This window comes from Acanthochromis polyacanthus, chromosome 16 (genome assembly GCF_021347895.1).
Source record: "Acanthochromis polyacanthus isolate Apoly-LR-REF ecotype Palm Island chromosome 16, KAUST_Apoly_ChrSc, whole genome shotgun sequence".
NCBI classification, from domain to species: Eukaryota; Metazoa; Chordata; class Actinopteri; family Pomacentridae; genus Acanthochromis; species Acanthochromis polyacanthus.
In genome coordinates, this window is record NC_067128.1 from 24,521,761 (window position 1) to 24,534,163 (window position 12,403).

At 40.4% G+C, this 12,403-nt stretch overlaps 1 protein-coding gene across 2 annotated transcripts in view; it reads left to right on the plus strand.

Annotated features, from left to right (window-relative positions):
- The first annotated feature begins 1,498 nt into the window (after positions 1 to 1,498).
- The window catches only part of knstrn (kinetochore localized astrin (SPAG5) binding protein), a 47,777-nt gene continuing 36,872 nt past the window's right edge, over positions 1,499 to 12,403 (plus strand). Inside the window, exons 1-4 of one of the 2 annotated variants that reach the window (XM_051960931.1) lie at positions 5,304 to 5,420; positions 5,584 to 5,698; positions 5,781 to 5,842; positions 6,109 to 6,183. The gene's annotated coding sequence lies outside the window, so the exon portion shown is untranslated. Of the gene's footprint in view, positions 1,552 to 5,303; positions 5,421 to 5,583; positions 5,699 to 5,780; positions 5,843 to 6,108; positions 6,184 to 12,403 lie in introns of those variants that run through there. The other variant, XM_051960935.1, reaches the window with a different exon arrangement.

A 12,403-nucleotide genomic window follows, 5' to 3' on the forward strand; every position in this document is an offset into this window, starting at 1 on the left:
TCACTGAAAAAAAATCCCTTTGAAGAGAAAACATTAATTAATTTGAAATATCAGGGGGGGGGGGGCTTTTTCAGCTTTATTTGACAGGCTAAGTGAAAGAGTGACAGGAAACAGGGGAGAAGACATCCAGCGAAGGGCCACGAGTGGGAATCAAACCCGGGCCGCTGCGTCGGAGACCAGCTCCTATACGTGGTTCACCTGCTTAACCCATTGAGCTATACAGGCACCGTGACCAAGTAATTGTGATCCAAAACATGTCGATATTTAGGATGATAATAGGCACTACTATAGTAATGACTCTCATGTTTCACCTCAAAGTGTTCACTGTATCAAATATCCTTGTTAAGACTGTAATGAACATACTTTACAGATGGGACCACGTTAAATCTGTCTCTCTGCATCTTAAAAATATAATATGCTTTTAATGTCAGTTTAGGGCTGCACAGTGGCGTAGTGGTTAGCACTTTCGCCTTGCAGCAAGAAGTTCAAATCCCGGGGTGGGCCTGGGATCTTTCTGCATGGAGTTTGCATGTTCTCCCTGTGCATGCGTGGGTTTTCTCCAGGTATTCTGGCTTCCTCCCACAGTCCAAAAATATGCTGAGGTTAATTGGTTACTCTAAATTGCCCATAGGTGTGAATGTGAGTGTGATTGTTTGTTTGTATATGTAGCCCTGCAACAGACTGGCGACCTGTCCAGGGTGTCCCCTGCCTTCGCCCGAGTCAGCTGGGATAGGCTCCAGCACTCCCCGCGACCCTAATGAGGATAAAGTGATTTATAGAGAATGGATGGATGGATGTCGTTTTAACTTTTGCATCAAGATCACTGCGTTAATCTCCTGCGAAACGTATTTTCAACTACGTTCAAACACAGCCTTTGCTAACGCAAAAATCCAATTCTGAACATCTTGCATTTCTCCCCATTTTAAGACATGCAAATACATAATGTACAATGACCTAGCTAACTAGAATAGAAATATCAAATCTGGTGTATATATTTAGTTAGCGTTAGCTTGCTATGAACAAGTGAACAAGAAAACAAATAAAGAAATATAGCAGCCCATACCTTGTAATTGTTGTGAGCCAATCCCCGCGTTTTGCAATGAAAAAAATCATGTTTTCAGTTGTTTTCTAACTTATGACAGTTTTCATGTCGCTTTTTTTTTTTTTTTAGCAGGATCAATGTATGAACCTACAGTGCGAAGCTAACGTCAACGGGCCTTGATGCTAACGTCTTGGGTTTTGAATTTAGCCGCCTACACGCTTGCGCAGTAGAGTTCTGTGAAGAAATGTCTTGTCTTTTCTCAATTTTTTCGATTTCTTTGCTTATTTCGGTGACTGGAGTATGTCTAAGTCGGTGCATATTTCTTCACTTTATTAAATGAAGAAACAAAAACACTCTGAGGGCCAGAAATACCAAAAAGTAGTGTAACGTACACAGGAAAAAACGTAGGCAAACAGGAAGTGACTGCGGAGGGCAGGACGGTTTTTGAAATTGTTGTGGCTGCATTTGTTTGACCGTTGGCAAATCTCATTTTCAACGTGCCCATAAAGGTAGGAATTAATGTAGTTTTCTTGAATGAAGTCACACATAGTTGTATGTGTCGGTTATGTTAAACGCTTGACTCTTAGCTCTTAGTGGAGATCATAGCTTCACCCAAAGAAGCATGAGCTCCGTCAAAAGAAAAAAATGTACAAAAATGCATGAAATTACACGGCAGCCATTGTTTTTTTTTTTTAATCTGTCAGTGTGTCTACCTTTATGCTATGCCAATAAGATGTGTAATTTCACTGATATGGAAATGTGTAAGGTGTTTCTTTTTTTTTTCTTCTTCAAAATACACTACTCACAAAAAGTTAGGGATATTCGGCTTTTGGGTGAAATTTCAGGACGAACCTAAAATGCATTCAAACCTTTACAGGTGAACTTAATGTGACCTTCTCTAAGCTTTTGAATGCACATGTCCAACTATATTTCAGTAGTTTTTGCACAAGTTGCTGTTCTCTAACGAGGAGCTTAACGGCAAAAATCACAGCAGGTGTTTCATCCTTGAATTGACCAATAAATGTCCTGGTTCAATTAGAGCAGGTGTTTAAACAGTCGTCCTCATCATGCTGTTCACATTTTGACATCATGAGACCAAGACGACACCTAACAATGGATGAACAGTCCCTTGCCATTGCGATGCTTCAAAAAGGATGTTCTCAGACGGAAGTAGCCACTGAGCTTGGAGTGTCACAGAGTGTCATCAACAGGTTGCAACAGAGATATCGAGAGACTGGAAGAGTCACAGAAAGGTGTAGAAGTGGACGTCCTTTGGCCACATCCCGTGCTGATGACCGCTACATTGTGAACACTGCCCTGAGAAACCGGATGATGAATGCCACTCAACTCCAGGCATGTTTAAGGGAGGTGAGAGGCACCCAAGTGTCACATCAGACCATTCGAAACTGTTTACATCAGCGTGGTCTGCACGCTAGACGACCTGCACGGGTACCTGACCACACCACCAGGCACAGGCATCATCGTCTTGCATGGGCCAGGGAGCATTTACGCTGGACGAGGGACCAGCGGGCTTCAGTGCTGTTCTCTGATGAAAGTCGATTCATGCTGAGCAGAAATGATGGCCGGCAACGATGTTGGAGACGTCAGGGAGAGCGCTATGCATCAGCCACTGTTGTCACCAGGCGAGCTTTTGGTGGTGGCGGTGTTACAGTGTGGGCAGAGGTGTCCAGTTGGTACAGAACTGCCCTACACTTTGTGAATGGTACAGTGACAAGCCCATACTACCTGAATAACATAATTAATCCAGTGATTGTGCCCCAACATGAACAACACAGGCCTAATTTCATCTTCATGGACGACAATGCTCCTGCTCATCGAGGTCGCATCATCAGGGAACGGCTGCTGGAGACTGGTGTACCTCAAATGGAATGGCCTGCACTTTCTCCAGACCTGAATTCCATTGAAAACCTGTGCTGAGTCACCATGTAGAGGCTCGAAACTCTGCACCCCAGAACCTCAATGACCTGAGGGCTGCCCTTGAAGAAGAGTGGGATGCCATGCCTCAGCAGACAATAAGTTGCCTTAGAACAGCATGAGACGTCGTTGTCAAGCTGTAATTGATGCTCAAGGGCACATGACGAGATACTGAGACGTTGAAATTTTTTGTTGTGGTGTAACTACCATTGTTGTTACCTTTTGTTTCAATACATTTTTTGAGATGAGAAATCACCAGTGCATCCTTCTACTTAAATGTCTTACTTTCATGATATATCATTGTAGCATGAACTTATTACATTTTCCATAAATTTCACCTGAAAGCCAAATATCCCTAACTTTTTGTGAGTAGTGTATCTGCATCCATGTTTTGACTTGTGTGTGTGCACACTACCAGAATGTGTATTTGATTATTTTTGTTCTGCATTTAAGCTAAATATCCCCTCTGTCCATCAGCAAGCAGTACAACTGAATGTTTGATGAAAAGGTCTAATTGCAAAAGAATTGGACAAACATCTCAATTCGAGCTGCAATTAACAATTGTTTTTTTGTTGTTATTCACTTTACTGTCATAGAGGAGCAAGGAAACCTGGAAGCTGGAATCCAATACATTAGACTTTATTCTTCTTGAAAAAATGCTTAAACTGATAAGTTGATTATGAAAATAGTTGGCAGTTCTTCAATAGTTGAAATAAGTTACTTGTTGCAGCTTTAATTGTAACTTGATTTGCAATGTAATTCCTTTAAATCCCACATGACTATCACAAGGAGCGAAACATGAACTTGTAACTCCATTTACCCAACAATTTAAACTCTGGGTTAGACAAGCTGCATGTTGTATATCCTAAATTGCTGCCTTGATGATTATTTTAAAACTTCAATCTCAATTTAAAAATTAATTAATCTTTCAGCCCCAGCAAACAGGGCAAAATGCATGCCTTTGTGAAGCAAGTTTACTCTTTACAAAAATAAGATTTAAGAACAACATCATAAATAAATGTAGCTCTGAACATTTATTTCAGAAAATAGTAATCAGACAACTTGATCTGTCAGGGGTGTGGGGTGTGGAGAACCCAGGCGCAGACATAGTAGACAGGCAACCGGGCATGACAATAAATAAAAGGTTTATTTAATCAATAAAACGTTACAACTAAAGACGGGACTGAAATGGCAGAAATCAAAACTAAACTGTGGCAAACAACAAGGCTACAAAAGGTACTTGCACACAAGGAAACTATAACTGAAGGCGGAAGCAAACTGAAGTCCAAATCCAAAAACTACTGAGTCCAAAAGGTGTAAATCCATAACCAGGAGGAAAAGCAGAGCGATCCAGTGAGCAGGTGTAGTCCAACGGTAAGGAGGGAACAGAGACTGAAGCAGAGTGAGTCCAAGACGATAAGCTAGCGACAACTGAGAGAAATGGCAGGGCTTAAATACAGAGGGAAGGACCAGGTGAAATGAGTCTGAGCTTGATTGCATCAGGTGACAACAATCAGAGGCCAGGTGCAGAGTAGGCAGGGAGCAGCAGATAGAGGGAGCCAAAGGGACAAAACAACAAAAGGGAAGACTGGAGCAGAATCCTGACATGATCGTAAAATTAGAAACACTTAAAGGAAATATTTGGGTTTTTTATACGGTAATAGCTTTATCAACTTTCTCTGTGTCTTGCTTTCATATCTATATACTGTTTATGGATGCATTTGTTTATCCATCTAGGGACCTATCACTGCTGGCATTATATCCATTGTGGAAATAGCCATGTCACAAATTCCAAAAGGTGAGTTGAATCAATTATTCTTTCACTTTGCTAGTGGTTTTAATTTATGTACATGATTTAAACGAAGGTGTTAAATGAATAACAATAACCTTTCTTCCGGCGCTCCACTTACCTGCAGAAACAAAAAATACAGGTCATAGACATGAACCCAAAGACAAAGCCACTGTATCCACAGCAGCAAATACTGTCCAGAAATCATATGGTATCCTTAAACCTCAAAAAGAAAATATAGCAAGGTAAGAACAACAACTAAAAAAAAACCCATGTGTTTCCAACATCCCTAGTGACGTAAGAGGGCAAAAGGAGGCACAAAACATAGAGTGAAATGAACTCTTAGACAATCTCTTCTCTTGTCCATTTGTGTAACATTTGGTGTAAAGCAAACAAGCATGCCTGCAAACTTAACTTTGTTCACCTTTTGTCTTGCAGGAAAAATGTTGCTCCTAAAGTTTACAAAAGGTAAGTCATTTATTATAATATACATGCTCAACATGCAGTAAGCTTCAGCCATTTTTTCCACACCACTTTACTGCACTTATTAACAGGGTATCCACCAGGTACGGCCAACAGGCAGAGCTCAAGGAGCAATGTCAACATTTGATGGTTGCAAATGAGGAGCTGCAGAAAAACCTGTCAGAGACACAGGTACAGAAATCATTTACTCGGACAGAATGTAACTAATTTATACTAAAGTTCTATTTTTTAAAAGCTCCTGTCTCTTCATAAAATGCATGTCATATCTGTTGTATAGCATTTATTTATATTTTAACCATGTTATAGAAAATCTAAAATTATTTTTATGTCACAGCAAAGAGTAGCTGAGCTGGAGCTGCAGTTCAGTGACCTCGAAAAGGAGAATGCAGAGGTTCAAAAACACCTGAAGGACTGTCATGTTCTCCTAGTTTCTGCCAAAATGGACCCAGGTGAATTTATTTATGTCCCCACTTTGTTCTTTCATTTTGTCAGCCACATTACTTGTTAGAAATTAACATGTCTGATTTTTAGTTTTAGGAGAAAGAGTCGGAGATGCAGCACAAAAGAATGAGAATCAAAGGAAAGACGTTATGGTACTTTTATTTTATTTAGGTTTATGGTATATGTACAGTCATGCTGAATTTGTTGTAAAAAACTTAAAATCAAATTCACAGAAATAACTTTAGATTGAATATAAGTAGAACTAAAAACATGTTCTTACGAAATGGTTCCATGCTATGCAACCACACAAATGAAGACAAAATATTGTAAATACACAGTTTACTTGTACCTAAACACACACACACACACACAGTTAGCGTAGACGTCCAATTAAACATCTTTACTGTCTTTATTTCAGATTATTTCCTCTGACCTGCTGAGTGAATTAAAGGCCTTTGGTGATATTGCATCACAGCAGCGTGTTCAGCTAGAGGTGAGCCGTATTATGTTCCCAGTTTTTACTGTCCTGTTACTTTAATTTGGCCAATGTAATGTTAATATTTGCCATAGCTGATTTTTGGGTTCACTGTGAATTCATTTTCAATGTGTTTTTTTTACAACCTTTCAGGAGATCCAAACAACAATGACAGACCTCACGGAAGTACGAGAACATATGATGCAGGAAAGGGAAGATTTCTCTCTGCAGGCAACTGAAATGGAAAAAGCTCTCAAAGAAGCAGAAGCCCTCTTTGTGTAAAAGTGTTAAATAATATTCCTCAATTAATTTTTTTTACAAAAGCTTTCTATATATTGGCATGTATGATATTGCTACTGTAACTGAAACTAAACTAAAACAAAAAAAATCTTATTTCCTCATGTTTCTCATTCCTTCATATTTCAAACAGTGAAAACATGGTTTTGCCCTTACCAAGTATTTATGGGTAGAATATGAAACACAGTATTTTAAATAACATCTCATTTAGCATCGCTTATGTGTCATTTCAGAAGAACCTTTTTATTTTTGCAATATATACCCAAAGACAATACAACCCCTGGCAAAAATTATGGAATCACCAGTCTTGGAGGATGTTCATTCAGTTGTTTAAGATAGTAGGAAAAAAGCAGATCACAGACATGCCACAAAACTAAAGTCATTTAAAATGGTAACTTTCTGGCTTTGAGAAACACCATAAGAATCATTAAAGTTTGAGGAAAAAAATCACCCTGTAAATTTGCATTTCCAAAATTAACACTTGCATCAGATTAAATGTGCTTATTAGTCTGCAGTCAAAAAAGAGTCTGGTGCGGGGAGGTATGCAGGGTGCCTCCCCTGTCGACGTCGCTGGGCCTCACCGCTCTGTCCATTTTTCAAGGTTCTGGTGGGGGCTGGGCTTGGGTGGCGGATAGGTCCTCGTGCCCCGGGCTTCCTGGGTCAGTTTTGGCGCACTGGAGGTGTCGGTAGCCGTTCCCTCTTGTTCTTGGGGTCCGTGTGGTACAGGGTGGCCCTGGCGGCTCTCTGGGGGTGCCGCCCTGTGGCTCCTGCGGCCCGGGAGGGAGGGGCACCCTGTCAGCTTGGCCCTGCATTGCCGTGATAGCTGTTCTGGGCTTCGGGGTCCTTCACACTTGGATGTTTGACCAGGTCTGGCCAGCTCCTGTGGAGTTCCATTGTTGAGCATTGATGGGACCCACCAGAATGTGCTGAGACTCTCTTCAGAGTCTCTACGCTAAACTCATTCTCTCTTTCTCTGGTATTTTCTTCTGGCGTAGTCTATGCTATACTGTCAAGACATTCACAATTATGGTGTTCAATACTGTTTCTTTATTTCTTTATTTATTTTCTTTGTTTTGTTGTTTGTTTGTTTTTATTGACGGGCAATTAGTAGTCAGGAATAACACAGCACCTGACACTATTCAGTTGTAATAGCACCACTTGCTAGTTGCTATCCCTGTTGGTCCTGTTTCGTCCTGTCCGCCCTTTGTTTCCCCTGCACATCACTGAGGTGTAGCACTGCCCTCCCTCGCTCCTTAATAGGGAATTCTAATAAAGAATGTCAGCTTAGCTCTCAGGGAGGGCTGGTGATGGTCACACACATGCACTAAATATTAAAATATTTGGCTGCAAGGCAAAAATATGCATTAATATCATAAAATGTTGACACCCCTTCTGTGGAGTTAAACAATGAGAATAAATGCAGACAAAAAAAGGAGTCTGATACCTTGGAGATCTGTTGCACCAAGTGGATTGACACGAATCATGGCTCCAACATGAGAGATGTCAATTGAAACAAAGGATAGGATTATCAAATTTCTTAAAGAAGGTAAATCATCATGTTGTTTCAAAAGATGTTGGTTGTTCACAGTCAGCTGTGTCTAAAATCTGGACCATGTACAAACAACATAGGAAGGTTGTAAAAGGCAAGCATATACTGGTAGACCAAAGAAGACATCAAAGCGTCAAGACAGAAAACTTAAAGCAAGATGTCTTAAAAACAGAAAAACAAAGAAGGAACAAATGGGTGGAAACTGGAGTCAATGTCTGTGACCGCACTGTAAGAAACCGCCTAAAGGAAATGGGATTTACATACAGAAAAGCAAAACAAAAGCCATCCTTAACACCCAAACAGGAAAAAAAACAAGGGTACAATGGCCTAAAGAAAAGCAATCATGGTTTGTGGATGACTGGATAAAAGTCACAAATCTGCATTGGGAAGGTGATGATGCTGGAACTTTAGTTTGGTGCCATTCCAATCAGATTTATGACAATGACTGCCTGAAGAAAACATGCAAATTTCCACAGTCAATGATGCTATGGGGCTGCATGTCAGGTAAAAGGCACTGGGGAGATGGCTGTCATTACATCTTCAATAAATGCACAAGTTAACGTTGACATTTTGGACACTTTTCTTACTCCATCAGTTGAAAGGATGTTTGGGGATGATGACATCATTTTCAAGATGATAATGCATCTTGCCATAGAGCAAAAACTGTGAAAACTTTCCTTGAAGAAAGACACACAAGGTCAATGTCACGGACTGCAAATAGTTCGGATCTCAATCCAATTGAAAATCCATCCATCCATCCTCTATACACCGCTTTATCCTTATTAGGGTCGCGGGGGGTGCTGGAGCCTATCCCAGCTGACTTGAGCGAAGGCAGGGGACACCCTGGACAGGTCGCCGGTCTGTCACAGGGCTACATATACAGACAGACAAGCACACTCACATTCACACCTACGGGCAATTTAGAGTAATCAATTAACCTCAGCATATTTTTGGACTGTGGGAGGAAGCCGGAGTACCCGGAGAAAACCCACGCATGCACAGAGAGAACATGCAAACTCCATGCAGAAAGATCCCAGGCCCAACCCGGGATTCGAACCGGGATCTTCTTGCTGCAAGGCGAAAGTGCTAACCACTACGCCGCTGTGCAGCCCCCAATTGAAAATCTATGGTGTAAATTGAAGAAAATGGTCTATGACAAGGCTCCATCCTGCAAAGCTGATCTGGCAACAGCAATCAGAGAAAGTTGGAGCCAGATTGATGAAGATTACTGTTTGTCACTCATTAAGTCCTCAGAGACTGCAAAGCTGTTATAAAAGCCAGAGGTGGTGCAACAAAGTACTAGTGGTGTGTTGCAGTGTTTTTTCGTTTGTTTGTTTTTCATGATTCCATATTTTTTCCCTTTGCTTGATCTAAAAAAAGCAATTGTTATTGACTTCCACAAATTTTTTTCTTGATTTCTTTTAGTGTTTCTTAAAGCCAGAAGGTTGCCATTTTAAATGACTTTAGTTTTGTGGCATGTCTGTGATCTGCTTTTTTTCTACAAAATTAAACAACTGAATGAACATCCTCCGAGACTGGTGATTCCATAATTTTTGCCAGGGGTTGTATTTTATATAAAAGCTGAAGATTCATTACATAAAATTGCTCAAAACTTATATTGGTTTTAAGATAAACGGAAGCTTTATTCCTACTTATTAATAATCATATGATAGGAAAGATTCCTCTTACCATAGCACGAGATAACAAAACTGTACATCTTGTTGACTTTCAATTGCATTTCTTGCACTTAGAGCTGGCCATGAACTCTTCATCGCTCCTCATTCCCTGATCATTTTTTTGGCCTGGCATATTAATGTAAGGATTTTCTTCACTGTTAAAGCTGTTCTTTAGGGTGATGGTGCTGCCCAGGGGTGTAGTCTACGTGATACGCACGTATACGCCGTATACCCACTAGAAAACTTTCCAAATTTCCGTATACCCACTTAAAAATGGGCAAAGATACACATACCCAGGGGTGTAAACACACAGGTATACGCCATATACCCACTACCAAAGGTCCCAAATTTCCATATAACCACTTAAAAATGTGCAAACATATGTATCAGTATGTTTTTTGACATAACGTTCACTTTCCCGTTCATAAATTCATCTTCTCTGTGTTAGGAAGCGGTGAAGTTGTATGGGACGGGGGGAGGTGTATGGCTGAGAACAGGGCTAACTAAAAGGCGGACCATGGTCCGGGTCCGGACCCACAGATCGCGTCTATTTTACCGGTGCAGCTTTCCAGTGTTTATCATTGGTCTAGGTAGTTGCTAGAGGTACGGACTCATACTTTCCATTTCCCAATCAGATACGCGAGATCTGGTCACATGACTCCTGGTAGACGCTGGAGGTACGGACCGTAGCATCGGTACTACAAAGTAGGGACCCTAAACCTGACCCTAACACTAACCCTAACCTTAACCTTTGCTTACCTTTCAACAGTTTGCAGTGGTTAACAGCTTCTTGACTCGCGAGACTCGCGTACGGGTCCGTATCTGTCTGGCAAATGGAAAGTGCCGTATCCGTAGCCCACAGGCTACGGGTACGGGTCCGTATCTGTAGACACTACCATGGAAGTTCGGCTCTTTTCGGAGAGCTTTTGGCATGGCTTCCAAAGAAAAGCCGGTTCTTTCGGCTCCCAAACGGCTCCTAATTTATTATTCTTTGTAGCCTCATGTTTTATAACTGGCAAATATGAATCATTTGTGTTTTGACAAACTCTTTTTCATTCATTGTTTTTATGAGAAGCCTTATAATTGAATCATTTTGTGCATTTGTTTTGTTACAAAAACAGGCATTCTTACTTTTGTTTAATATTTCAATTAAACTTTTTTTGCACAAAAAACAAATGAACAAAACTCTGCACATGAACCCACAGTACCAGAACAGAAACAGAACCAGACTCGGTATTCAAACAGTATAAATGTCCTCAGTCCAGGTTGACATTCAGAAAAATCAGAAGCCTGAACTTGGATGGGCTGATACCATTTCTTCTTTCAGTGAATATCTGTCTAGAGGACAGACTGTGGTCACCTGCTGACCATGTTTGGCTCAGCATACAGCTGTAAGGCAGCTTTCTCAACTACGAACATAATCAAAACTAAATATTGTTCCAGACTCACCAATGAGCTCCTCTGTTTGAGAATGGCTCTGACACCATTCAGGCCATGATTCAAAACACTGGCCAGACAAGCAGCAGCTCAGTTCTAAGAAACAGAGATATAAAGGGAGTGATATAAGACAAGAAAACAATGTGAAAGGGTTCAAATGTTTACATTTATGAGAGTTAGGTATTGTTAAAGATGTTAATAAGTTGGTTCAGGTTGTTCAGCCACATTTTTTTTGTTCTACACTTTATTTTAAGATATACAGTTACATAAAAAGTTATTTATTAATAAATGTTGAAATGTTTTTGAGCCGTACTGAATTTATTTGACGGTCAGTTTTTGATTACATGCAGACCCTAATGTAACTACCAGGTTACATCAACATATATCACACTAACTCAAGTTAGACATTATGATGTTCTGGACCTTTGCTTCAATACATTTTCTCTGACTGGACCTCTCTGAATTTTAGCTGAATACCCCTGGCTTAGAAGACGCACGTGAGTCAACAACCTCTAATGATCCAACACCAGTCAGTGGAGAAAAAATATGAAAAAGAAAGCAAAGCCAAATGATTCTATTTCAGTGTTTTAATAAGTCTGTTGCTTGTCCTGTGAATACTGCCACTTTAGGAAACACTACAGCTGGAGATAAGGTTAACGTTTAGGAAAGGGAGCCTGATGAAGAGGAAACATCAGCTCTACCTGATGGCAGGAGGAAGAGCTACTGATGCTATAACGTCTATAAGTATCAATAAGCTAAAACTTTTGGGTGGCCACATTTCTGATTAATATTATCATTAACACATATATTGAAATATTTGGAAAATAAAAAATCTTATTGCACCAAAAAAAATCTTTGTGTTCATTTCGCTTGCATTTTGCAAGTGTAACAGAACTTTTGCAAAGCCTGGTAACTGGTAGTTTGAAATAAAGGAGCTGCTGTGCGTGTGCATGAGAACCTGACCTGGCTTTGTTTATGAGGCTGGAGTATACCCACTAAAAAAAAAAAAAACTAGACTACACCACTGGTGCTGCCAGTACTGTAGGAAGAGGTCTTCAAGACCCAAAGTCACAACAGAATCAGAAGACAAGTTTCTGAGAGTCAACAGCTTACGTGATAGGTGACTCACAGGACCACAGCTTCAAACACAGCTTAATAGCGGTCATAGTGAGCAGGTCTCAGTTCCAACTGTGAAAAGAAGACTGAACAGGAGTTGCAGGTTTGACAAGTTAAGTTGAAGCAAGAAAACCATTGCTAAGATGTCAGAGTAAGAAAAAGA